This window comes from Oryctolagus cuniculus, chromosome 6 (assembly GCF_964237555.1).
Source record: "Oryctolagus cuniculus chromosome 6, mOryCun1.1, whole genome shotgun sequence".
NCBI lineage: Eukaryota > Metazoa > Chordata > Mammalia > Lagomorpha > Leporidae > Oryctolagus > Oryctolagus cuniculus.
This window is the reverse complement of record NC_091437.1, coordinates 59,157,977-59,182,566: the sequence shown is the minus strand read 5'-3', so window position 1 is coordinate 59,182,566 and position 24,590 is coordinate 59,157,977. Positions and strand designations below refer to the sequence as shown.

Genomic DNA, 24,590 nt, shown 5'->3' with positions numbered 1-24,590 from the left:
TTGTGTAGGAATATAAGGAATAATAAACACCCAACATAATTCTCTTGGGTAACCAGTTTGTTCAAATAGCATATTCATTGTGATTGACGTAACTGGACAAGTTTCCCTTTTCATACTAGCTACTGGGAAGCTCAACATCAGTTTTGTGGCCCAACCATAGCAAATGTCTAAGATATCAGGTATGCTGTTGGTGAATGGTGTTGACTTGTGCCTCCATTTATGCACTGGTTTGCTGTTTGTTTCTTCCCTCTTTTCAAGTTCTGTGTGTGGCTTGCTCTAACCTCTATGTGTATGGAAACTGCTGTTCCTCTTTTTGCTAAGTGACCTGGTCTCTTGTATGAGAGGTCTCTGCCTGCAGGTGGCTGCTTTGGTCCCCTTAGTGAAGCCACTTTTCCACCCTGCCCCTGGGCTCCTGTAGGGGAGCAGCAGTTTCCAAGCTGAGTGGATGCACGGTTGCAATGGCCCACAGGCCACGGAACCCTAGGGACGCTCTCTGTCTTGGCCACAGGAGAGGAAATAACTAAATAACTGACCCAGGAGGTCTCTGGCTCTCAAGTGTCCATAAAACTAAAAACAGCCGCACGTGGGAAAGGCCAGGGACCGATGCTCTCACTTCCTGTGCTTCCAGGCCTCGGAGGGGAGGAGCAAGCGGCTGGGGGAAACTCGAGTGGGTGCAGAGCTACCCGGCTGGTTGGCCAGCATGAAGAATCGGGTGCCAAGGTAAGTCCTACTGGTGGTAGAGGCTCCAGCGAGGGAGATCGACGGGCTCCCCTCCCACTCCCCAGCAGCTACGACCCCCTCTTTTTTCTGAGTCCAGACCTGCCAGCCTCCAGTCCAGCTAGCTGTGGCCAGGGACTGAGTTCTGGCCAATGGCCTGTGGGTGGAAGTGCTGTGTGTGTGTGTGTGGCTTCCAGGTCCAGACCACGGGACATTCTCACACTCTATCCTCCTTTTTTCCCTGCATCTCTGGCTAAAAGGAGAAGCTCCTGGAGTTGGGGGGAGGAGGGCGGAACCACACGTGGAAGGAGCCTGGATCCCTGAATGACAGTGTGGAGCAGAGGCTGTATCACGCACTCACCTGTGCCCCTGCACCCTGCCAGTCTACTCCGGAGGCCAGTGTGGGCCATACAGCAGAGCGTCCTCCTGGGACAGGTTGCGAGACTTGTTCGTTTCTTAAAGTAAGTGCCCTGCGGAACACAGCGAGACCTGCTCGGTGCCAGAACCACGACCGGCGACTTAGAGACCTAGTCTGCCCCGAGTCTCTCGACAAGCGCCGGAGATGGGCATGAGGTCTGGCCCGTGTTACGGCTGAGACTGCAACCAGAGGTGTGCATGAACTTGGCCCCACCCTCCAATTTTGTTTCCACTGCTGCTCTGACAGATGTTTTTGGTGTTAGGCCGTCAGCCTGCACGGAAGGATGTTGAAGAAACAGCTGCAGGAAGCTGGAGTTTTCTTATCAGCACATGGATTTATTATTGGCAACCTCTGGGGAAAAAGCTGCTTTTTGGGGAGGGGGGGCAATTTTGTCTCAGGCCCAGTACCAGGACATTAAATTCTTTGATCCAACGATGTATTTTATTTTCTATGAGCCATGGAACAAGCATGTTGCCTTCTTTGCTTGGGCTGCTGGGAAGCTCAAAGTGGCAGTTTGAGTCCAGCTCGAGGAGTGGTGCTCTCTGGACAAGCCTTCCTTCTGTCTCCAGTTACTGCCTGCCCTGATCCTCCATAGGGCGGGACTTCCTGCCGGACTCCATCACTTTATATAACATCTTGAAAGTCCGAATGCATTCGTGGCAGAACCTCAAACACTCTTTGGAGTCAGAGAACGGACAAAGACATATGTGACCCACTCAGGGTTAGGATTCAAGCCCAAGGCAGAACCAGGTTTGTCTACTTTGTCAGAGGCCTGGGGCCTGGGCTATGCTCAAGTGGGCACTGGCAGGCCCTCTGGGAGTGAGACCCTCCCAGAGACCCCAGGGTCCGACCAGTCTCCTCTCAGAGGCTGGATGGGGGTGGATCCTGCCAGGCCCTGCCCCTTCGGGATAAGCCTGAGGTTCACACACAGTGGACACGGAACCCACGTTCCTGCCCCTGGTTCTGCTCTGCCCACCCCATTTTGTCCAAGAATCAAGTCGCCATCATTTGAAGTTCAAGCGTCTTATATCAGAAAGTCTGTATTTCCTGTCTTCTCGTGAACAATGGACCATTGGGCAAATCTGAGCCCCACAGCACAGCCATTGCCACCTTCCTCCGAACAGCGCCCGTCTGGGAGTTGGCGCGGGTCCCCGCTGCCTGGCCAGCCTCACTTGCTCATGCCCTCTCTTCCCCCAGCAACACCTGAGGCTCAGCCCTGGGTAAGAGGAACTCAGATGACACTGGGATCAGGCAGTCTTTCCTGCCTCCTTGGGTGCCCTTTGTTTTCCCATTTGTCAGTTGCAGTCCTCTCTATGGGGCCTCAGCTCCCCCGGAACCCTCGTCCCCACTCTGTTCACCCAAGCCTTCCCTCCCTTCAGACTTGAGCCACCTCACCTCCTCTGGGAAGGCTGCCAGGACTCCTTGGGGACATCAGCACACACTTGCACACATGCTCATCATGTGTATTGAATGACTGCGTACATGCATCAGGGAACGTGCTAGTGAGGGAGGGAATGCCTTGAAGTCAGGCCCAGGTAGCAGAACCCAGGTCTGCGCAGAGTCCCGTGAGCTCCCACAGGGTCATTCCGGCCCAGAAAGTGCTAGCCTGGACCCTTGGCCTTCCTTGTGCACCCTGACTGCCTCTGTGAGGCCAGGCTCTGCCAGCTGAGCTGCCGTCAGCCCGGCCACTGTCCCCACGCTGACGTCCCCGAGAGGAAGCTGTCACGGCCCTGGAGGGTCACACAGCGGCCAGGGTCCCCCGGCAGCGGGAGGGGTTCCTTCCCTCCTGCTCTGCCGAGGCTGCCCCTCCCCCATGCCGTGAGACTGCAGCTCCAGCGAGCAGGAAGAATGTGCTCAGGGTTGCATCTGTTTTTCTGGGAGACTGCAAAGCGCATTAGGATCTCGGCTCTGTGGGCGTTTGGGAGGCTGGGGCAGACAGAGCTGAGGGGAGGGAGAGACGGGAGGGACAGACGGGCAGGCAGGCAGGCAGGCAGGCCAGGGGATGCTCCTGGAAGTAGATGCAGACATAGAGAGACTGAGAGATGTGAGAAAGACAGAGACAGAAATGGGGATAAGATAGCGAGAGATGGCGAGACCACGCTGGCCCGAGATTTATGAGGTTTTACCCACGGCCTCTGCAGTATGAGGCAGCAGTGGCTGGAGCAGCAGTAGGAGGCAGGGTCCCAAGGTCCCTGATGCCTGACAAAGAGCTTGGACTGGGCCCTGTGGGGCTGAGGTGTCACAGGGAGAGAGGGTTGGAGGGGCATCGGGCCAGGGTCTGGGAAACGAAGGAAAACGTGGAAATGGGAACCCATTCAGCTCCCCGCATGGTGTCACAGCCAGGGTGGGACTGAATGAAGCAAACAGCATTCACTGATAGAAAGATCCTTGCAGAAGACCTGGTCTCCATCTTCCGGGTGGGGAAACGGAGAGGTAACTTTATTCAGTATAGTGGGTTCAGGTTGTCTTAGTTCACCGAGAGGAGTGGCTGAGGATGCCCTGCCCCATGCACCTGTCCCCTCTCCCACCCTGGTTTGCACTGGGAGTCACATCCTGTCTTCCAGATCCCCTAAGCTCCATAGAAGGCTGCCTTTCACCCCAGCTCGGGGGGCCTTGTAGCCTTAAGATCTGCCCTGGCCACAGTAACTGGTTCAGAGGGAGGAGCACCCATCACCCCTTCGCTCGCAATGCATCTTGGGAGTCTTGTCAGGAACACTGGGCAGTGCTCCTGCTGTCTCTCTAGATGTGTCTGAGGATACACAGAGCTCTCCCTGTTAGAAGGAGAGGGTAGCCACGTCTCTGGCTACTGAGAGAGAACTCAGCTTAATGATGATGCTTACAGACACAGAGGAGGCTGGAGCGAAGAGAACCTTTGCCTGAGCCCTACCGGAAGTCCACGTTTCCCTCCCTCTGCCGTGTGAATCTGTGAGTCTCCTCTACTGCCTGCCTCAGCTTGAGCTGCAGTCTTTGTAACTCGGCTCTTGAACAGGCAAGCGGCACAGGGTTTGAGCCTCAGCTCCGACTGTTGGGCTCTCTGGCAGGCCACCTCCTCCGAGCCTCAGTTTCCCCACCTGTAAGATCATAATGACCATCTCTTCTCAACCGGGCTGTTGGGGGACATGCAACACGACCGGCACCTCTAACACTGCACTTGGCACCCAGGACCCGCTCCAGGACTGCACACTCCCTGACCCTGGCTCTTGGGGCTCGGCCCAGTCCTGCTTCTGAGCTGACAGAAAGAACGCAGGGCATGGCAGCAGCTTGGAGCTCGGGCAGGGAGGTGCTCTGTTTATAGCCCCTGGGCAGTCATCCTGGGAGCCTGGGCCTGGGGCTCCAGCCAGTGCTGGACTCGCCTCTTGTAGACAGGCAGCCAAAAATAGTTGCTTGGCTAAGTTTGCAACCGGAAATCTATTTCGGGTCCCAGGGTGGAGGACTTCTTGACCTGCCCCCTTGGGCAGAGCCACTCCCATGAGCTCCTGTGGCAGCCCCTGCCCCCACCCCAGGCCAGCACGAAGGCCTGCTTCTCAAGGAGGGGTCTTGAGAGTCCAAGTTGGGGGGTGGGGTTGGACGCAGGGAGCGACTTCTGTCGTTAAGAGCAACATGCTGACACTGAGGACTGGATGCACTGTACTTGACGGTGAGAGTTAGGGCTCCCCGTGCCCCTTTTTTAGTAACCCCAGCAGCCACTTCATTGGTGACATCTGTCCAGGAAGACTTTGTGGCCACACAGATACATGTGTCATTGCGCCTTTTCTTGCACATCGGAATCACACTGGACACGCTCTTCTGTCATCTGCTGCTTAGAATGGCTTGATTGAATTATTATTTGCATTCCATCAAATCCACCCATTTAAAGTATACAAGTCCATGGCTTTTTTTTTTTTTTTTTTTTTTTTTCAGATAGAGTTAGACAGTGAGGGAGAGAGACAGAGAGAAAGGTCTTCCTTCCATTGGTTCACCCCGAAATGGCCGCCACAGCCAGAGCTATTCCAATCCAAAGCCAGGAGCCAGGTGCTTCTTCCTGGTCTCCCATGGAGTGCAGGGCCCAAGCACTTGGGCCATCCTCCGCTGCACTCCCGGGCCACAGCAGAGAGCTGGCCTGGAAGAGGAGCAACCAGGACTAGAACCTGGCGCCCAGATGGGATGCCGTTGCCACAGGCGGAGGATTAACCAAATGAGCCACGGCACCGGCCCCAAGTCCATGGCTTTTAATACATCCACAGAGTTGTTTGAGAACATTTTCAGGAACTCAGACAGAAGCAGGTATTTCTTAGCCACCAGCTTCCAATCCCTCTATATGGGGCCACTTCAAAAAGCCCTTGGGAGACAGAATTAAAAGAAGCTTATTTTGGTGCAAAAACTGCAGGTTTTTTCACGATACACACTTTCCATGAACTTTTGGAAGATTCCTTACATGCATGGATCTAAAAAAAATTTTGCACCATAATAAACTTATCTTTGAATTCCATTTTCGATGAATTGTTAGAAGTTTGCTCCTATTCTCTGGTCCCGGGCAACCCTTCACCTGCTGTTTGTCCCGAGGAGCAGAGGTGTGCCTGCTCGAGAGCTTCATGTACGTGGACTCACACAGGACCTGGCCCTTTTGTGACTATGAATGTGCACCTCTGAGGTTTCCTTTTAGGATATTTAAAGGCAGAGAGAGAGAGAGAGACAGACAGACAGAAACAGAGACAGAAAGAGAGATCCTGCATTCACTGGTTCACTCCCCAGATGCCCACAACAGTCAGGGCTGGGCCAGGCTGAAGCCAGGAGCCAGGAACTCCCTCCTGGTCTCCCACGTGGGTGGCAGAGCCCAAGCGCTTGAGCCATCCAACGTCTGGAACCTTCCCAGGTGCATTAACAGGGAGCTGGAGTGGAAGCCACGTAGCTGGGACTTGGACCGGCACTCAGATGCGGGATATCCACACCCTGGGCAGTGGCTTAACCTCTTGCACCTCAACACCTGCACCCACGTGTGGCATTTTGTGTGGACAAACAGCATCTGTGCTTCCCTTAGGCAGATATCCCTAAGGGGTAGAATTGCTGGGCCATCTGGTATCCCTTTGTTAAGCTGTGCGTGGACCTGCCAGCCATTTCCCACAACAGCTGCACCCCCTCACCCACCCACCCACCCAGCATACAAGGATTCTATTTCCTGTGCTTTCTCACCAACACTTGATATCTCTCCTTCCAATTGCACCTTACACCCCATGGGGGTCACGCAGAATAGCACTGCATTCTTAATCAGCAGCCAGACTCCCACTCACTCAATGAATCCCTGCCTCACAGACCCCATCCCACCCTCTCAGAACCTGCCCAGGTCCTGCTATGTCTGTACCCTGGGATAGGCGTTGTGGCAAAGCCAGTTTAAGCCACCACCTGGAACACCCATATTCCATATTGGAGTGCTGGTTCAAGACCCAGCTATGCTCCACTTCTGATCCAGCTTCCTGCTAATGCGCCTGGGAGGTGGTGGATGATGACCCAAGTACCGGGATTCCTGCCACCCCAGAGGGAGATCTGTACGGAGTTCCTGGCTCCTGGCTTTGACCTGGCCTAGCCCTGACTGTTGTGGGCATTTGGATGGGAGACCTCGCTCTCTGTCATTGTGCGTGTCACATAAAATACATAAATCTTGGAATAAAAAGACTGTATCCTGTTGAGTCATTCCCCTATTGATGGGCACTTGGGTCATTTCCTGTCTTAGGCTACATAAACACACCCGGGGCAGGAAATGCTCCTCAAAGGGTCCTGCCCTTGCCTCTGGGAAGGGGTGGGGGGCAACCCTCATGTCCTTGGCTGGGGAGAGCTCCCTGCACCTGCTTTGCAAACCACTTTGGGCAAACCACGGAACTTCTCTGTGCCTCCTTCCTCCCACCTGCAATAGCAAGGCCCAGACTAGGCTTCCCAGCACCCCACTGTCCTCTGCCACCTCTTTCTTATTATTGTGTCCACCACCCGTATCCTCTGGCAGCCTCATCCAAACGTCTCTCTTGCCTGATTGTCTCAGGCCCTCTGCTATCCTCATAGGGCCTCTGGCCACTGCTGGAATGCTGGAAAGGGAAAAGCAGTTGGGTTGTCTGACCAGAAGTCCAGAGAGGATGAGTGAACAGCTTGTGGATTCCCAACGGGTAGGCCCTTTGATCCTGCTCTGCAGGCTCCACAGAGCAGCCTTGGGCAGCTCGACCCCAGTGTCCCCTTGGTAAAGACAGGCTGGGGACAGTGCTGGGGGCCTTTGTCGGGCCTACAGATCCACTTTCCACTGGGCTCTGACTCCTGTGGCCCAGACTCCTGCACCCTCTCACCTGTGGCTGGGCTGGCCAATGGGAGGTGCCAGTGGTGTGGGGAGACCAGGAAGAGAGAGACTGGGGCCTCTGTCCCCCTACTTCCCTTCCTGGCAGTGGCTCTGATCCTGTGACGAGAGCCACAGCTCTGGTAAGTTCTTGTTTGTTTCTGAAATCCAGCCCTTGGTGTCTGGAAAGTGCTGCCTGGGGAGCCCAGCACAGGCTGCAGTGCTCGGGCGTGTGTGCCTGTGTGTGTGTGTGTGTGTGTGCATGTGTGCATACGTATGTGCTCCGAGGGTATGTCCAAAGGTTCCCAGAGGGTCACAGTCACTGATCAAGGTAGCCTGTGTCCCATTTCAGAATGCCTGGCCAGACCCTGGCTCCACTTCTGATGAAGCGTCTGATTAATGCACACCCTTGGAGGCAGCAGGTGACAGCTGGAGCAATTGCACCCCGGGCACCCCTGTGGGAGACCTGGGCTGAGTTCCTGGCCTCCCCAGGCCCAGCGAGGGAGCAGCCCCTGCAATGGGAGGCCCAGGCGCACCTGCTCGGTCTCACCCTTTTTTCCTGCTCACAGGGTCATGAAGAGGAGCACCTGCGCCTGTGTCCTTTCTGTAACAGAACGCCTGAGGCCACGTCAATTAGAAAGAAAATAAAAGGATTTCACATTTCTGGAGGCTGGGAAGTCCAAAATGGAGGGCACATGACTTTGGAAGGCCTGGTACTGTGGCGTGACCTTGGGGACTGCGTCATGTGGCGAGACAGCTGTGGGGGCGAGCAACAGGGCAGAGTGGGGCCGGAGCTCAAACTGTCTTCGGGGGCCCACTCCATGTTGGGGAACCTGGTGACCCCTCCCAAGACAAGGAACCCTTCCCCATGAGTGGCCCCTCACGGCCTAAACACCTCCCCCTAGGCCCCATTACCCAGCGCTGTTGCACGGGGGTCCTGTTTCCAACGTGAACTGTGGGGACACATTCACGCCAAGGCAAGGATTATGTGAGAAAGGCTGCAGTCCCAGCCTCCTCCTGCCTACCCTGCCCCTCCAGGCCTGGGGCCCAGGCATGGATGCCCCCATTGTTCTCTGCCTCTCCCTTTGCCTGAGAAGGATCTGGTTGTGGACAGCTCCAGGACTGGGGGCTCACGCCAGTCTTGAATCTTGGCGCCAGGCTGCTCTGAGCAACTGGAGCTAAAGTGGACAGAGAGGCGACGCCTTGACTTTGGGGGAATAAGCCACTCCCAGGCCTGGGCAGGCAGCCATACAATGCTTCCTTCCCCGCCCATGCGCCTGGGACCCGCAAGGGTGTATACCTCATCACTCATAAGTGACATTCACACCCACAAACTGCACAGGAATCCCCCCCCAACACACACACACATGAAAGCACCATACGCCACATCCCAGCACTCACACCACTCAGTCTAGAAAACATCATGAAACATATCCCTCTGTGCCACCCTCACAGCTAGGTGAGCAGCCGTCCACTGCCCCCAGCTGCACCCCACCCAGGGTACCATGCTCAGCACATAGCATAGACGTGGGCGGGGGCACATCCAGCCCTTGGTGTCTGGAAAGTGCCGCCTGGGGAGCCCAGCACAGGCTGCAGTACTGGGGCGTGTGTGTGTGCATAGGTATTGCTCCAGGGGTATGTCCAAAGGTTCCCAGAGGGTCACAGTCTGGTCCGGTGGTTAAGCCACTGATCAAGGTAGCCTGTGTCCCATTTCAGAATGCCTGGCTAGACCCTGGCTCCACTGCTGATGCAGTGTCTGACTAATGCACACCTCTGGAGGCAGCAGGTGACAGCTTGAGCAACTGCAGCCTTCCACCTCTGTGGGAGACCTGGGCTGAGTTCCTGGCTCCTGGCTTTGGTCTGGCCCAGCCCTGTGGGGAGCAACTCGGACTAGACTGTTACTGGAATTAAGACTTATTCTATGCATCTGCTCTCCCACAATATGGCGCTGAGAAGGGAGTAACAGCTTCTACACAGCTGCCTCCAGTTCAACTAATAAACTGTAGGACTTACTCCTGATTGGAGGAGAGCAGCGTACTCGGCGTGTGGGTAGCAGAGTTGGGATTGGTGGAAGAGGACTATAAAGGAGGAGAGAGACACCATGCACCAGGAACATCTAAGGGGAACATCTATCTAAAGGAACACCTGTGCAGCCCCCGAGAGAGCCGGCCAGCGGTGTGCCGCTCCCCCGCGGAAGTGGGGAAAGTGGCCAGGGGGAACCGCCCTTCCACGGAGGTGGAAGGGACGGTAGCCAACCCGGGAAGAACCAGCAGCAAACCCGGGGAGGGCCGAGCAGACAAAAGAACAGCGCAGGGTCCTGTGTCGTTCCTCCACGAAGAGGGGGAGCGACACAGCCCCAGCCGTTGCAGGCATTTATGGAGTGAAGCAGCAATAAGAGCACTCTCTCACACACAAATAAAGTTTTTTAAACCATTGGAAAAATAGAATTCAAAGATAAATTCATTTTCCTACCAAAGCTTGTGAAATCTGTGATTTTTTTCATTAGATGCATTTTCCATAAATTCATTGAAGATCCCGCAAATTTACCTGTTTTGTGTGCGTGGTATGTGTGTATATCTGCAGTGTATGTGTCTGGTATGTGTGTGTTGGGGGGGGGGGAGATTGCCCACATGCCCTGCCTGGAAGTAAGTGCAGCTGTGTCTCTGAAGCAGCCCACCCAGGACCCCAGGACTCCAGTGTCTAGAGGAAGGAGAAACCCAACTGAAGAGCCCCCTCTCCACTCTTGTCCCCCTGTGAGAAGCAGAGGCCAGCGACCTTGGACCCCCATGTGCCCCCGATACTAAAATCACCCTTCCTCCTGGTTGCCCTCCGCACCTGCAGAGCCACAGGTGGCCCCAGTGGCTCTGATATGCTGGGTGGGCAGGGCAGGTCCCTTCACCCTGAGCTATGGCTTCCTCATCTGGGAAATAGAGAGAACAACGCTGACTGTATAGCTTTGTGGAGATCCAGTTAAGAGAGGAAGTGGCCCACGGCAGGTGATTGGCAATTTATGGCTGGTTTTCCCCAGCACCCCTCAGGGCCACACAGTGCACGAAAGCCAGGCAGAAGGGTGCTTTTCATGAAGAGGCTCAGTCTTGCAGTCAGAATGAGGGGTAGAGGATGCTGTCTACAGACCCCTCACAGACAGGCCACCTGCCTCTTGGTTCTCTCACAAATGGGCCACCTGCCTCTTGGTTCTGCATGTATAATCAGCACACCAGAATGGGGAGGGGGACAGCTGGCCCACCACCTGCCAGGCCCCCGCTAACACTCAGCCTCCTCCGGCCACTCTATCCCAGCCCCGAGACAAACGATCACTCCCATTTCGCAGATGAAGAAGTTGAGCCAAAGAGAAGGCAGGTCGTTTGCTGGCCACAAAGATTGCGCGGAGCCACACAGCAATCGGGACCTGGTTATAGTAACCCCACGATTGTGTCGCTTTTGACTGCTGTGACTCTGCTGGCCCTGCAGAGAGTATCCCTCTCGGGCTGGCCAGTGCTCAGGGGTCAGCCGCTCACCTGGGAGCCTGACTATGCTTTGCCTTCTCCAGAACGCAGGCTGAAATCTTTTTTGCATGCAATGCCTTCGTTTAATATTTATTTATGTATTTGAAAGGCAAGACAAACAAAGAAATAGAGACAAAGAGAGATCTCCCACCTACTAGTTCTCTCCCCAAAGGCCTGCAGTAGCAGCAGCCGGGTGAGGCCGGAGCCTGGAGCCAGCAGCTCCATCGGGGCCTCCCCTGTGGATGGCAGGAACCCAGTCACTTGAGCTTGCTGCTTCTCAGGGTGCGCATTAGCAGGAAGCTGGAATGGGAAGCCCAGCGGGGCCCCAGCGCAGGTGCTCTGATACAGGATGTGAGCGTTCCAAGAGGCTTCCTCACGCCTGAGCCTGATGCCTGCCCTTCCCCCTCGTGCTGACCTTTGCTTGTCACTGTGGTGGTGTTGGAGAGGGGGCCCGAGGGAGGCGGCTGAGGTCGCCAAGGGGATTGGGCTCTTATCCTCAGGCTCTGGATCAGTCATCCAGAGGGCAGGTGGTCTCAAGGTGCGGTCCTGCTTGGTGCTCTGCACTGGTCGGCTTGCCCGCCGCCTTCTTTCCTCCTGCCGCCCTAGGACACTGTGCAAGGCCTTCATTAGATGCGGCCTCCAGAGCCACGGGCTGCAGGCGCTTCCTTCCCTGAAGGGTCACCCAGGCTCAGGCACTTGGTTACAGCCACAGAAGATGGACACGGACGCCGTCCATACACAAACTCACCAACCAGAGGGCCCTCCCCCACCTCTCATGTCAGTTCTCACGCTCAGGGCCACCAGTTCCCCAGCCTTGATCATAACAGGACCATGGACCAGGCAACCCGTCTCCACACACTTGAACCCATGGAGATGATTTGAACCAGCCGTCCTCACCCTGCGCCCCTCCTGCCTGCCTTCCTGCAGGAACTGCCCTGAAGACTGCCTGCCCACTTTTCCCCTGGCCCACCCTGGGGCTCCCCGTGCAGTGTGACTGGTGCCAGAGGGCCCTCCTCCCGGGAACTGTGGGTGACAAACCCTCTCTGCAATGACATTCCCCCCTGCTCTGCTGGCCTCACCACACCTGACCAACAGCAACAAGATCTATGTTTTGGGGATGAGCGTTGGGGACACCCACATCCTATATTGGAGCACCCGGGTTCAAGCTCCGACTCTGTTCCCAATTCCAGCTTCCTGCTAATCCCGCTCCGGGAGGCAGTAGTGAAGGCTCAAGTAATTGGGTCCCTGCCACTGACACGGAGACCGGGACTGAATTCTGGGATCCCAACTTCAGTCCTGGCCCAGCCTCTGCTGTGGTGGGCATTTGGGGAGTGAACCAGTAGACGGAAGCTCTCTCTCTGTCTCTCTGTTGCTCAAATAAAATAAATAAAAATGTACAATCTATTAAATTATATAACAGGTTTTTTTTTAATTATGTTTGAAGACACTGATGACAGCTGACTCCCAAGATCACTTGTAACCACTACACTGCACTGCCCGAGTTCCTTTCCCAGAGCAGTGCCTCCAGGTGGAACATCAGTGGTTTCCCATACCCTGTCTTGTCCCCCAGTCCACCATGGCTTGGGTGTCTGTGTGCCCTGAGCCTGCCCACAGCAGCCAGCCCTGGGGACGGAGCTGACTTGTGTCTTCTCCTCCACAGACCGTAACTCCCTGCCAGGAGTTTGTTCCATACACCAAGTGCCAGCGCACAGTAGGTGCTCACTGAGTGTCTGGCCTGTCTCTGCGGCCAGTCCATCACCTCCTGCTCTCATCAGCCCTCAGAAGCAAAGTGAAATCCCAAGTGAAATAGCAGGTGTCTTGCTTTTCGTTGTTTGTTTTTGGGGTTAATGATGATCCCCAAAGCCTGGTGGGTAGGGACTGCCAGCTTTGGGGCTTACTACCTGTCACGCCCTGGCCCCATGCTTCTCCTCGGGCTGACAGCCACCCCCAGGACAGGCGCCCACAGGAGTCACCAAGTGAGCTCTGCCATGACCTCCCTCGCCTCCTCCCCCTGGAATGTCCCTGTGTGTGAAAGGAGGAGCAGACCGAGGGATGGACAGTCTCATTCTCTTTGAAGCCTCCTTCTCCACAAGGCCGTCCCTGGTCGCCTCTGGTCACCTCTCCGGGACCCTGGCGTGAGCCCCACCATCCCTGCTGTCCTTTCTCCATAGCATTCTCTGCGTCCTGGCAGACCGTCCCTGTTCCCTTTCTCCCATCACAAGTATAGAAGCCCCCGAGGGCTTGGTGCCCAGTTGGGTCATGTGGCATAAGTAAGTGAATGATTCCATCAGCTGCTAGCTGAGTCCACCCTGCTGGCCTGGGGGAGATCCTGAGACAGCATGGGGGAGGGTAAAAGAAGCTCAGAGAGGAGAAGTGACTTGGCCAACATCACACAGCCAGGACCGGAGTCCTGGTCTGTTTGACTTCCGGCCCAGTGGTGCTTGCCTGCATAGCTCTCGCTGGGCTACAAAATCACACTCACAACGAGGGGTGGGAGACCGACCTAAACTTGTGTTATTCCAAGATTCTGCCTTTGGTCTGTGCTTTCTTTCTGGTCCCAGCTTTAGCTAGGTACGGTGAATAGTGCAGCAAACTGTGCACCTGCTGGCTCCAGCCCCTCCCATCCGGGCTCACAAAGCTGCAGAAGCCTCTGGGCACGCACAGGCAGCTGAGCGCTGTCTGCTGTCCACACCAGGCTAATTTAAGGCAGGGATGCTTTCTTCTTCTTCTTCCTTTAACTTTAAAAGGATAACGAGCGCTTGTGACCCAACCAACAGAAAACTGGGGCAAAGACCCTAAGTGGGCAAACTGAAAGAATCGACTGCACACTAACGGCTGATACAAGCAGCAAGACAGGCTCAGTGGCATCAGCCATTGAGCAAAAGCAAATGAAAACTTCAAAGCAGTGGCCATTTAAAACCTATCAGATCAGCAAACTCCAGTATTCACAACCGGGATTTAGATGAAGGTTCACAAACTTAAGATCTACAAAAGCTGAGCAGGTCTCACAAATGGGAGCAAGATCCCAGCGAGACTCAGCAGAAAGCAGCTTCCAAAGAGAGCACCGCTGGCCGTGGGCACCTCGCAGGAGCGAGTCTGGGCTGCCAGATCGCTCCACCGTCAACCAGGGCAGATATCAGATCTTCATGAGCATCTGATTTCTTTTTTATTATTGGCAACTGCATCACCAATAGACCCAGGAAGCATCAGGCTTGGCAACAATTGGATGAATGCACAAGGGTGCACACAATCATACCACAGCAGCGCCAACTGTAACACAGAAAGACCAGAAGCCACAGGGCACAGGCTCAAGAAAACATGACCCAGCCCCCACAGTGGCACACAGAGACTCCTGGAAATGTGGCCACGTTGGGCTTGTGTCGAAGCCGCCAGGCTTCCTGGTGGATACAGAAGAAAAGTTGTAATTTCAGCGCCCAAAAGCTTTAGACTTATCCAATCTGACTGTTGATTCACAAGATAAGAGGTTACAAAACCAAACCACTCAGCTTCTACAAAGACAGTGCTTGAAAAGGTTCACAGATGGGGCAGGCATTTGGCCTGGCAGTTAAGACACCGCTTGAGATGCCTGCGTCCCATATCAGAGTGCCTGGGTTGGAGTCCCTGCTCTGCTTCCAAATTCAGTTTCCTGCTGTTGTGCACCCGGGGAGCCAGCAGGTGACGGCTCAAGTAGTTGGGTCCCTGCCACTCATGTGGGAGACCCGGGTTGAGTTCCATGCTCCTAGCCTCAGCCTGGTCCAGCCCAGCCATCGAGGCCATTTATGGAGTGAACCAGCAGATGGGAGCTCTGTCTCCTTCTTTCATTTTTTTAATTTTTGATTTATTTGAAAGACCAAGTTACAGAAAGAGGTAGAGGCAGAGTGAGAGAGAGGTTTTCTATCTGCTAGTTCACTCCCCAAATGGCTGCAATGGGCAGAGCTGCTGAGCTGATCCAAAGCCAGGAGCCAGGAGCTTTTTCTTTTCTTTTTTTTAATTTTTTTTTATTTGACAGGTAGAGATATAGATAGTGAGAGAGAGAGACAGAGAGAAAGGTTTTCCTTCGGTTGGTTTACTCCCCAAATGGCTGGCGCCACACCGATCCGAAGCCAGGAGCCAGGTGCTTCTCCTGGTCTCCTATGCGGGTGCAGGGCCCAAGCACCTGGGCCATCCTCCACTGCACTCCCGGGTCACAGCAGAGAGCTGGACTGGAAGAGGAGCAACCAGGACAGAATCCGGTGCCCACGTAGGATGCTGGCACGGCAGGCGGAGGATTAACCAAGTGAGCCACGGCGCCGGCCCTGAACCAGGAGCTTTTTTCAGGTCTCCCACGTGGGTGCAGGGGTCCAAGCTCTTGGACCATCCTCTGCTGCTTTCCCAGGCCATAGCAGAGAGCTGGAGCAGAAGTAGAGCAGCCAGGACTCGAATCCGTATGGGCTGTTAGTGCTGCAGGCCGGGGCTTTAACCCATTGTGCTACAGTGCTGCCCCTTCTCTTTCAAATAAATGAAAATAAGTAATTTCTTTAAAGTTCACGGAAAATGGAATTAAAAGACAATGGGCATTTTCCACAAACTTGATGAAGACCCCCATGTAATATAATAAAGAAAGAAACTGCATGCTAAACCACTGTCGATCGGGATCACGACCAGGTGCACTCTGTCGAGAGAGTAACTGGAGCAGAGAATTGCAAAGCGCACTTTGGACGATCATTCAATACTGCACCAGTGTCACTCTGAGGGAAAAACCAACGCTAGGAAAACATGTGAACAGGTCACCTTTGTCGGAGGCTGTAAGAGGGACACTTCTTCATGCACTGGGCAGGGAATCCTAAAAGGGGGTGTGCCCAGCAGTGTGACGCTTGCAAGATGCTCCCAAGATCCACGAGGGAGGGTCCCAAATCCCACCTGGGCCTGTAACTGCAGACTCAGCCGGTCCCAGAGGAAAACTTCCATTCTCTGGTTGGGTGAGAAACACCAAGGCCCCAGGAAAAAGCAGGAAACAGCAGAAGATAGTAGATGCAAATCAGGAGAGAGACAGTGGAGAGCCAGTCTTCTATCTAATGGCACACCCTTAGTCCTGGGACCACGGCTTACAGCTGAGTGGGCTTATTAGCTTCGACGTCATAGAACTGCCACTTTTTAAGGTGTTTAAAGCACTTATGGGACTGTCATACCATAGATGGTAGAGGACTCTCTTTGGCTAAGTTTGCAATCAAGACTTAAGTGTACGGGAATATCTAACTTATTAAATTCAGAAGATTTTACAACTCAGCAGCTCAGTTAAGTTAGCAGCTTACTGTTACGTCCCATGTCTTGAGAAAATATTAATTATTGGGAATGAAAGATTAAGATGTTCAGCAATGGGGCTGGCGCTGTGGCGTAGTGGGTAAAACTGGCATCCCATAAGGGCGCCAGTTCTAGTCCCAGCTGCTCCTCTTCTGATCCAGCTCTCTGCTGTGGCCAGGGAACGCAGTGGAAGATGGCCCAAGTCCTCAGGCTCCTACACCCACATGGGAGACCTGAAAGAAGCCCCTGACTCCTGGCTTTATATCGACCCAGTTCTGGCCATTGTGGCCATCTGGGGAGTGAACCAGCAGATGGAAGACTTCTCTGTGTCTCTCCCTCTCTCTGTTTGTAACTCTGCTTCTCAAACAAATACATGAAATCTTTAAAAAAAATGAAAAAAATGCCAATCTCTAAAAAGGTTGCAAAAAATTCACCATGCCACATCCAAGGAAGAATGTGGGGGAACTGGCTCTCGTGCTCTCACACCCTGTTTGTGTGCACATAACTGACGCCACCAGTCACAGGACATTAGTTTGGCTCTAAGTGTCAAACTGCTAAGACCCATGTCCACTGAGCCAGTGGCCATGCTGTGGGGTGTGAGGCAGTCAGTTCTCATTGAAGTCTCCGTAAGACACTGAATTAGCAAATACTGAAGCAGTGTTCCCAGGGGAAGGACAAGGTGCCTCAAAATGTAGTAGAGGGTTGGCCGGTGCTGCGGCTCACTAGGCTAATCCTCCACCTTGCGGCGCCGGCATACCAGGTTCTAGTCCCGGTTGGGGCGCCGGATTCTGTCCCGGTTGCCCCTCTTCCAGGCCAGCTCTCTGCTGTGGCCAGGGAAGGCAGTGGAAGATGGCCCAAGTACTTGGGCCCTGCACCCCATGGGAGACCCCAAGAAGCACCTGGCTCCTGCCTTCGGATCAGCGCGGTGCGGCAGCCATTGGAGGGTGAACCAACAGCAAAAGGAAGACCTTTCTCTCGGTCTTTCTCTCTCACTGTCCACTCTGCCTGTCAAAAAAATAAAAATAAAATAATAAAAAAAAAATGTAGTGGAGGGGCCGGCGCTGTGGCGTAGCAGGTAAGGCAGGCACCGGTTCTAGTCCTGGCTGCTCCACTTCCAATATTGCTCTCTTCTATGGCTTGGGAAAGAAGTAGAAGATGGCCCAAGTCCTTGGGCCCCTGCACCTGCATGGGAGACCCGGAAGAAGCTCCTGGCACCTGGTTTTGGATCCGTGCAGCTCTGGCCATTGTGGCCAACTGGAGAGTGAGCCAGTGGAAGTCCTCTCTCTGCCTCTCCTTCTCTGTGTAACTTTGACTTTCAAGTAAAATAAATAAATCTTAAAAAAAGTGTTAGTGGAGGGAGGCATGTTTGGCACAGTGGTTAAGACACTGCTCTGGACCCCACATCCCATACAGAGTGCCTGGGTTCCAGTCCTGACTGACTGTGATTCCAGCTTCCTGCTAAAGCCTTGGGAGGCAGCATGGCTGGTTCTAATACGTGAGTCCCTGCCACCCACGTGGGAGACCTGGATGGAGTTTCCGGCTCCTAGTTTTGGCCTGGCCCAGACTGGCCGCTGCAGTCATTTGGGAAGTGCCAATGTGCTGGCAGGGAGCTCAGGCCTGCAGTCTCATAACCCAGGCTCCTGCCACACACAGGGATTTCTACTTCCAGGACGTCTGGAGACACAGCCTCCTTGCACCAGGCTTCTGCCTTGCCTGCAAGCGACATCACCAACTTTTAGCACAAGGTGAGCTCAGAGCACTGAAGAGGCCAGCAGAAGGACGCGTGGAGGGCCCAAGAGATGAAGCAAGGCAGCAGAGCTTGCCTGGCCAGCGCCCCTGGCCAGGAAGACCACACAGAGCCTCTCACACCTCCCACTGGCCAGGTCCCTCTTGTCGGGAGAGGACTGTGCAGTCCTTTGTCGTGGGTTCAGCAGCCTCCCTGAGCTTTGCCCACCAGAAGCCTACAGCTCCTGTCCCTCGAGTGGTGACAGCCAAGAACCACTGGGTTGGATCTCTGCAGAGACAGCCCTTGTGTGGAATGCAGTATCAGATTTAATTCCCAAGACATTTTGGGGGGAGGGGCAGGGGAAACAGGTGGTAAACTTGGGCATAAAAGCAGATCCCCTCCTTCTCGCTGGTGTGTTTGCACACTTTCAAATGGTGCCATGGACAGTTTGCACGCTCTGTCTTTCCCTGCAATCAGCGCATCGTGGGCCGCTCCCTTCCCAGCCCTGCTCCACAGTCTCGCGCTCCAGCAAATCCAGGTTTGATACTCACATGCCTTTGGCCCCTCTTCCACCTACACATGCTCCTTAGAAAATGGCCATGACCTCGCAGCTGACTCAGACATCTTGTTTTTTCCTCTTCTTGGAAGATCCAGCCCCCCAGGGAGCTCCCTCAGGGCAGGGCGGGCCAGGGGAGGGAGCAGAGGACACTGGCCGCCAGCCCCCTTGCACTTCAAGCCCTGACCCTGTAGCTGGAGGTGTGGGAGGGGAGGACTCCGCCCCTCCAGAGCTTGGGAAGAATCCTTTGTCTCGGGTGTGCTGGCGTTCTGTCTGGTGCTGTCCGCAGCCAGCAGCCAGGTCCTTTCTGGGTCTGTAATGAGCCTGGGCTGGTGAACTCCCCCTTCCCAGATCTCCTTTGGCCACAGCCCATCCAGGAGACTTCCCAGATGGACTCATTGTCATCTCCCCCACCCCAAAGGCCTCCTCCTTCTCCTCGGACTTCCAGCCCTAGGGCCAGCACCTGTGTCTGTTCTGCTGCCCAAGCCAGAGACTTTGAGCTCTGGCCTCACTCCAGATACCCAGGACCCCAGATGCCCATGGCTTGCCCAGAGCTCCCAAGCCCTCCCTCTAGAGTATGGACTGAAACATGCATCCACGTGCCCAAGCAGAGGACGAGGGCAGTGTCGGGGGCGCCTCTCCCTGCCGTGCTCTGCCTCGGGCTGCACTATAGCACACAGCTCTGTCTTCCCACCCTGGGCCCCCGTGCCCTTGCACATGCCTCTCCCCTCTACCTCCTTTTGTCCTGGTGAATTCTCCCTCATGCACATCCACTCAGTGGAATCCTCACAGCACAGCTCATGTACTCATACCCTACCGACAGCTGCATGGAAGGAAGCAGCTTCCCATGTCAATAAAGAGAAGCAGGTGGGGTCATGGGGGCAGATGCCCAGATGCCAGTTATTGGCTGTGTGGCCTGAGGCCAGGTCCTTAACCTCTCTAAACTTACTTCTTTACCAGCAAAGTAACACTGCCAATATTGACCCCACAGGCTGGGAAGGAGATTACATGAACGTGATATGTGCAGGAACTTGACCTTGCCTGTGACCATAGCCCAACAAACCATAGCCACAACCACATCACTATTATTTTTTGTACCCAAGGGCATGTGGGCAGTGGTTCCCAGATGTAATAGGGCTGCTCGAACCCAGGGTGAAGAAACAACCATGGACACAGACAGCAGATATCATTGGGGGAAATGGACGGGTCCCCACGGCGTACAGGGAACCACTGAGGTGCGGCAAAAGCAACAGCATCGCTTATTATTATTATTATTATTAAAGGATTTATTTATTTGAAAGGCAGAGTTAGAGAGAGTGAGAGAGAGACCTTCCATCTGCTGGTTCACTCCCAAAATGGCCACAACAGCCGGAGCTGGGCCAGGCTGAAGCCAGGAGCCAGGAGCTTCATCTGGGTCTCCTACCAGGATGCAGGAGCCCAAGAACTTGAGCCAACCTCAGCTGCTTTCCCAGGGACATTAGCAAGGAGCTGGAATGGAAGTGGAGCAACCGGGACTTGAACCAGCGCTCATATAGGATGCTGGCATCTCAGGGGGCGGCTCTACTCGCTACGCCACAGCCCCGGCCCCCAACAACAATGTTTCATAGAGGTGGAAGAGCACCCAGCAGGAAGTACTGGTTATCTCTGGGTGATGTAAGTTTCTAATTATTTGATTGTTTTTCCCTCTTATCTATGTTTTCCTTGTTGTTTCCCATGGTGAATGCTGTGAACAAAACAGTGTCCCCCAAAGATGTGCAGAAGTCCTGACCCCCGGGGTCCTGGGACCGTGACCTCATTTGGAAAGGGTTGTCTTTTCAGATGTCATCAGGTTCGGATGAAGTCATTTTCCGCGAGGGCCAGTGCTGAGACAAGCAACGCAACCAGCATCCTCCTAAGAAGAGCAGAGACACAGGCACGCAGGGAGGGTGCCGTGGGGGTGCGGAGGTGGACGGTGGAGCAGTCAGTCTACAAGCCAAAGAAAGAAGGCCAGGCACTGAGGGCAGTGGCAGGGGCACTGGCTCCTGGAGCCCCTGCTGGCCCCCAGAGGTGAGGGGAGGAGTCCCTGTCGCTTTCAGCCGTCAGCTTCTGTTATTTGCTATGAACGTATCCGCGAGTGAGTCTTACTTGGGTTCTAGAAAGGGCTGCAAGTCTAAAGCACAGAGACAGAGAGGGAGGCAGCGGCGGTGGCAGGTGGAGAGCACAGCTATGAGGGTTTGAAGGTGCTCCGAAGCCTGGCTGGCTGGCGAGCATCAGGCCCAGCTCCGGGGGGCCACCGTGTCTGCTCAGGGCTGCGTCCAGGTGTGCAGGGAGTGCTTGTTGAATGGACAAATATGTCTGCCTGCATGTGGATTTGACCTTGTCTCTGCACCCCCTCTCTCCCTGTTCTCAGAGGAGCTCCCTGGCCAGGGCAGCCGGCTCAGTCCAGCCCCTGCAGGTTCAGCCCCAGCTCTGTGGCTGCCAGATGGCCGAAGGAGCCGTTACCGGCAACCTCACTGGGGTCACTGTGCGCCACTGCGCCCTCAGCCTCACAACCAGCCCCTTACGCCTTGTGATCCGCCACACTGGTCATCAGCCAGAGCCTCATGCTACAAAAGCACCATCTGCCTAGGATGCAGATCTGACAGGGCCACGCCCCTCTTAAGAACCCTCAGCGGCTCCCTAGCTCCTTGGCATGGCGTTCAAGGCCATTGTCTTTTCTCAGCCACCTTGGGGTTGACCCTCTGCTCCCCTCAGCATCCAGCACCTCTTACTGCCCACGTCATCACACCCCTGCACCTGCCAGCTTCTGTCCCCCACCTCACCCCCTGGGATCTCAGCATGGCTCTGCCCCTCCCTTCACAGCACAAGTGCTGATGGTGGGAGGGGCAGCCTTGGGCAACTCCCCTTCCAGGAAGAGGGAGCCAGCGAGGGGGGACTTGCCTGGAAGGGGTCCAGGCTTCTCCGCAGCTGGATGGGGACTGGGCTCCAGCAGGGGAAGCAGCAGCAGATGGCCTCTGCTCCTCCGCGTGGCCTCTGCAGCCTGGAAGAATGGCAGGAAGCGGCCCTAGGGACCCACTAATGAGCTCCGGCCTGCCAGGGACGGGGTGGGGGGCGCCTCGGTGGCCCCCTTCCTCGCACGCCTTAGCCTTTCCTCTCCTTCCCGAGGGCCTGCTTCCTTTTCCTTCTCCAAAGGCCAGGAGGAGGCAGGGTGACAAGGTCCGGGCGGCGAGGGAGCAGGCAGAGGAAGCCGTGGGTTCTGAGTTCAGGCTTTGCTGTCAACAGCGTCTCTTTGTTCTGATCAGCTCCCATTTGGGGCAGGGTTCTCAGGACTCCTGGCTCGGATAAGGGATCACCCACTAGGAGGGAATGAAAACCCACCTAGGATAACTGGAATGAGAGGGGACCCCCGGGGCACCACCAGGCCTCACACAGCCAGGTGTTCGACAGGCAGGAGGGCCCCCCTCTGCCCACCTGTGCCAGTCTCCTGACGTGAGTTGGACATCTGCTCCCGTTTGCTCACCAGTCCTGCCAGGTGCCCCCACTGGCCGCTGCTCCCAGGGCTCTGTGGCTTTTCACATGGAGTTCCCCAAGCAGCCCTGCAGGGCGAGCTTCCTCGCCATCTCCACGCCTGAGGACCCGCAGGTGAAGAAACAGACGCTGGCACCATCTGAAGTGCTCTGGCCCGGCTCGGCTTCCGGATTGGTTCTTCTCAGTTCGAGTGTCCCTTTCCGGCCCAGTGAATGGCTCCAGGACAGAGATAGGGGACCCTGCTCCTCTGGGATGGGGGTTCTCCTCCTTGAAGCTTGGATGTATCTGGTACCTAGCACACAGCAGGTGCTCAGCGAACGCTGGCTGATGAATGAACCCCAAGAAGATGGGGTTTGTCTCTGCCAAATGAAGCGGAGAAGGCAGATGGGGCTCAGCAGGGCTGCCTGTGGCCCTCAGCTCCCCTTTCCAGAGAAAAGACCTGTTCCTGGGGTTTGCTCTCGGCGGGGAGATGGCCCCAGCTCCAGCTGTCTCCCCTCCTCGGGTGGGCCTTCTGGTCCCTGGTGTAACCTGAGAGCAGGCTGGGCCGCAGGCCCCCTTCCTGCTGTCCCCTAAGTCCATCCATGCTTTGACTCGGGGCCCTGATCAGCCAGAGGAGCCCTGATTCTCCACTCTAGGCCGGAGCTCTTCCCAAAGTTCTTTGGCCATGAAGCCCTCTTTTCTAACACTGTCTTGTGGGACGAGCAGCATGAACCACGCACCTTGAGAAATGTCATTTCACTTGCTTTCATGGCCCTGATTTCACTGGCTCCTTTGAACAGTTTTTCACTCCCTGCCGTGTGCACTTTTCCCTACATAACGCATTTTCCGTGAACTTTTTGAAGACCTCTTGTATACCTGAATTTCCTTTTTTTTTTTGTTTTTTTTTTGTTGTTTTTTTTTTTTTTTTTTTTTTTGCACCAAGATAAGCTGATCTTTGAATTCCACTTTCCACAGAATTTTTCAGGCCATTGTACAGTCTCTCTGGTTGTCCCAGCAAGCTCACTGCCACCCCCTGCCCAGAGCCCCAGTGGCTGACAATCGGCCGTGGGAGCTCCTGTGCCCCAGGACCTGGTGAGTGCCCAGGCTGGAGCTTGTCTCCCTGCCCACCCCTTTCTTCCTCGCTGTGGTTTAAAAGGCAATTATGCTCCCTGCAAACCCTAGGCAGAATCTTACACTTGAAAACAGCGGCCTTAGATTGCATTAATTATTTCCCTTTCGTTCTGTGAATCCAGAGGTTGAGGCCTCGGCTGAGTGACAGTTGGACAGTGTCTTGACCGTGAATAAGTCTCCACGGGGCTAGGTGGATGGCTTATGCCTGCCAGGAGATTAACCTCCCTAGAGCCCCCGGTTCCTCTTGACTGCCCGACTTGTGGAGGAATCTTCCAGAACTTTCTGGGCATGTTCTTGGATGTTGTTTGTTCTGTTGTTGTTGCTTTTGTTGCTATGAGAGGCAGCCATAAGGGGCCGGCCTGTGGCACAGCCAGCTAAGCCACCGTCTATGACAATGGCATCTCTTATGAGCACTAATTCGAGTTCCCATCTAGCCTAGGAAGGCAGTGGAAGATGGCCTAAGTACTTAGGCCCCTGCCACCTACATGGGACCTAGATGGAGTCTCCGGCTCCTGGCTTCAACCTGACCCAGCCCCAGCTGTTATCACCATTTATGGGAGAGAACCAGTGGATGGAAGATCTCTCTCTCCCCCTCTCCCTCCCTCTCTCTGTAACTCTGCCTTTCAGATAAAAACAATTTTTTAAAAAAAGCCCAAGCATGATTATGAAGAATTACATTTATTATCTGTAACAATCCACTTTCTGTGACTGTAACTGTGTGCTGGGTAACTTACAGACAAGAGAGGTCTATCTTGGCTGATGGTTGTGATCCAAGGTTAAGGGGTTGCATCTGGTGCTGGCCTTCGTGCAGGCACTCCCAAGGCAGGACAGGGCTCCACGTGGTGAGAGACGGGGCATGAGTGTGTGTGTGTCTGTGTATTTGTGTGTACACGTGTATGTGTGTGCACTTGTCTATATCTCTCTCCCTCCTCTTACAGAGCTACTAGGATCCAAACAGGAGGCTGCTCCCTGGTGATCCTAAGTAACCCTGATTCCTTCCAGAAGCCCCACCTGTAAACCCGGCAGTCTAATCAAGTTTCCTTCCTCTTCAGTCCTCTGCACATCACGTGCGGATGACATTCCAACACCGAGCCCTGGGGGCATGCTCAGACCACAGCCAAGTCACTGAGTGGTCAAAGCCGTTTCTTCGTGTGTGCTTGTTCTGAATCACTTGTGCCAGGCAAACGTGATGAAGGTGGAGTGTCCCACCCTCCCCTTTCCCTGGCCGGTAACATGTGACCTGGCTTGGTGGCCCTCCAAACGCCTTGCCTGCCCCACCCTGCTCAGACCTCCATGGGCAGTACTGGCAGAAGCAGGGAGTTGGGGAAGAGATTTATTGATTCATTTGAGAAGTAGAGTTACAGAGAGAGAGAGAGAGAGAGAGAGAGAGAGAGAGGTCTTCCATCTGCTGGTTCACTCCCCAAATGGCCTCAACAGCTAAGGCTGGACCAGGCTGAAGTGAGGAGCTTCATCCAAGT

General features: G+C 54.8%; 1 long non-coding RNA gene across 1 annotated transcript; it reads left to right on the top strand.

The window, feature by feature from the left end:
• The first annotated feature begins 605 nt into the window (after positions 1-605).
• LOC138850060 (uncharacterized) lies at positions 606-9,903 on the top strand. The gene is made up of 3 exons (XR_011389435.1): positions 606-720; positions 978-2,355; positions 7,997-9,903. It is a non-coding gene; the product is annotated as an uncharacterized lncRNA (long non-coding RNA).
• Positions 9,904-24,590: the final 14,687 nt, after the last annotated feature.